The 3,224-nt window shown below is 46.9% G+C and overlaps 1 long non-coding RNA gene across 1 annotated transcript in view; it reads left to right on the top strand.

The window, feature by feature from the left end:
- Positions 1-2,785: 2,785 nt before the first annotated feature.
- Positions 2,786-3,224, top strand: part of LOC107182866 — a 15,758-nt gene continuing 15,319 nt past the window's right edge. The window contains exon 1 of the long non-coding RNA XR_001513624.1: positions 2,786-3,063. This is a non-coding gene — a long non-coding RNA (uncharacterized LOC107182866). The remainder of the gene's footprint in view (positions 3,064-3,224) is intronic.

The raw sequence follows: 3,224 nt of genomic DNA, 5'->3' as shown, positions 1-3,224 counted from the left end.
TCAGATATCAAATAAGGGTCCTTGTTTGAGATGGAGTCTTAGGAGCTTGGAGACCCCAGGGTCCACTGTTGCCTCTCCCCTCCTCCCCTCGGAGGCAGCCCTCAGGGGCCCTGAACAAACATCCAAGCAGTCCCCTGGGTCAGAAAATTCTCGCCAAAAGTCAGAGAAACTTCCAAACTGGCCCATCTTCTACATCAAGGACCCAGCTCTCAGGATAACAAGATGTACCCCAAAGGCATCTGGGTTACTTCCTGCTGCTGATTGTATAATCACCAGGAGGCTCGGAATTATGAATCACGGGCCACAAAGAAAAACTCCCAGAAGTGAGAGACATGAGAGTAACAAAAGATTGGCTCCTCGCTGAGTCCCAGACCTGGGATTCTGCAGATGACACACTGAGGGCGGCACCCGGGCCAGGCCTACACCCACAGGGGAAGGGGGCAGGGGCTGTGGCACAGCCAGGCCTGAGGCTCCACGCCCCTCCGTGGCTCCGGAGTGGCTGTGTATACCAGCCTCCCTCACGGAGCTGCAGCCTTCTGGGGCAGCATGCGACTTGGGCACCTTCCATATCTAGCACGCCCGTAGAAGTACACAAAGCCCTGGCGTGTGGGGTAAATCCAAGGACATTTTGTTCTGTAGCAGAGACTGACAGGCTCATTTAGTAGCAACAATTCACCGTCCACAAAAAAGTGCTGAATCTCACTTACAGACATAGTGAAATTCAGGCAAAAAGACAGCCAAATAGCACTGGGAGCTATTTTAAACGTGCATATTTTAATAGCATAAATCTTTATTTTTTCTTAACCAAATAGTCCTGCACAAAATTATCTGTTGCAACACAGCCCTGAGAGTGAGGCTGTAATCCCCATTTCAGAGATGGAGAAACTGACAAGTGCAGGCTCCCTGAGCAGGAATCTTCCTGACACACAGCCGCCCGCCCGTGGAGCTCACACAAAGAGCTTCCACTGTCAGCAAAACGCAGCCTCCGAGTCCCCAGGGGAGGCGGTTCAGAGTCATTAAAAATTGGTCCTGCCCCATCCCAAAAGGACATCTGGATAAATAGGCACTGGGGAGACATGACTAGCAGGCTTACCTGAGGAATTTAATCCAAGGTTGCTTTAAATTCACAGTACTTATGCTCTGGTCTGCGCTTTCCCTGCTGATGGAGTGGCAAGTCTATAAGCACTTCACGGGAGAATTTACCTTACATGTCTTTCTCTCAAACCCTGTCCAGGAAATAAAAATTAAAGCTACTAACTATATAAACCACCCCATTTACACAGCCATTCCCCATTTTTTTTCTGACTTTCTTTCTCTGATCCCCTTTTAAATGGATTTCACACTCTAAAGGTTGCCAGGCTGACATCCTTGGGGACCCGTCCTATCCATTTAGATGCAGGATCCCCAAAAGATGCCCAGCCCTTCTGCACACAGACTCGACGCAGAGGTAAAGGAGGGTGAGAGTGGAGAGACAGCGAGAAGTATGTTAGCCCCGGTGCAGGGCTACCAGAACCCAGGGGCAGGCCTGCTGAAATGCACCATATGTTGTAAGAGCACCTCTACTCTTATGAGCAAGGTTTCTTTGAAATAGAGAATTTTTTACTAAAAGACATGGATTTAAATATTCAGCAATCTCTTGCATTAAACGCAATGGAGTAAGAACAAAACTCATGAAAAACTCCAAACTCTTTCTTACAAAGGCTTCTGAAATATGGTTGACTTACTCCTTCAGGCTCATGTCTTTCCCTTTCTCCCTCCCGCAACATCCTACATCCCAGCTGCACCATTCCTGGTGCTTTCCTTTGTCCCAAACTGCCCTTCTCCAAAATGCCCTCCTCCAGACCACCCCTGATTTAAAAGCCCAGCCCTCTTTGGCAGAGCCTTCCCTGACACCCACCAGCAAATCTCCTTCTAGGTCACCTTGAATCCTTGCACCCTCCTCTAGGCTGGCTTTCACACACAGTCTACAATTACTTAGGTAGAGCCAAACCCTCCCCCATCCCCTCACCCCCAGCAGACAGGGAGCTCCTTGACAGCATTGGTAATGCCTAAGTTATGGCTGTGTGGTCTGGAAAACTAGGGGAGCAAAGTGCCAGGCACATAGTAGGTAGTTGAAGATGCATGCTTTAAAAAAAAATAGAATGCACTCATATGCTGACTCTGCAAAATATACCATTTGAGAGGTACAGTGGTATGGGCAAAGAGTTCTTTGTAATAGAAGACAATCTCAAAAGCCCTCAATAGGGGGCAGTATAAATAATATGCCCTCTTTAGGGAAGACCATGCAACATTCATAGAATGAAGCAGGTCTGTATTGGACATGGACAAAGGGGGTTGGAATATTAGCCAGAAATTTCTGGAAAAATAAGCAAGAAATTCTTAGTGATGATTACCTCTGAACTGGGGCATGGGCAGGGGAGCGGGGATGACACTGAGGATATGAGAGGTTGAGTTTAATATTTTCACTTTATGTATTTTCCTAAGTGTTTGCATTTTTAAGTATATGTTTGAAATCTTTAAAATGCATAGAGATGCCCTCCCTTGAAGTGGAATTTAATCCTAGAAGTTTCTAGGTTAACAGTCCTCTCAATTAAATCCATCAAGCAAATGAAACAAATGAACTAAAATATCCTTGAATCTCTAACGTACTTGAAAAGAAAAGACAAATAAAATAATGAAACCTGTTCTTGGGCGCTCATGAAGTGCTTCCCATTGTGCTCCCCAACCAGCTTCTCTCTGGTGTGGTGTTTGGGAAACAATGCCCTGCTAGCCTGATACCCGGATTTGAGTTGTTTTTACTTGATAAATATTTATCGGGCATCTCCCACGTAGAAGGCACATGTGCAGGGCACGGATGCAGAAGGAAGAGGGAGTAGCATAAGGCCCCAGCAGCCCACGGCTCTCACTCTACCAGAGTCGACCAGCACCGAGAATTAAAACAAGGCAGAATGTGAGAAGTACTATAAAACGGAAAAAAGCAAACAGGACGGGGAGTGATTCCAAGTGGCGAGGCTGCGAAGGATCTTGCGGAAGATAAGATTAGAGCAGGGTCCAGAAAGACAGGTAAGATTGACCAGCCGGAGACGGATTGAATGAGAGAGGCGGCTGCCTTGTCTTATGTGCTGTTCTGCACATTGGAGGTGCGGCTAAATATCCGAACTCTAACGGGCTTTCTGCATACAAAGTGAGTGAAAGGAATTGCCACATGCCTGGAGTAAATCTAA

This window comes from Myotis davidii, unplaced genomic scaffold (genome assembly GCF_000327345.1).
Source record: "Myotis davidii unplaced genomic scaffold, ASM32734v1 scaffold57, whole genome shotgun sequence".
Lineage (NCBI taxonomy): Eukaryota > Metazoa > Chordata > Mammalia > Chiroptera > Vespertilionidae > Myotis > Myotis davidii.
Note: the sequence above shows the minus strand (reverse complement) of the source record. Positions and strands in the feature narration are given on the sequence as shown.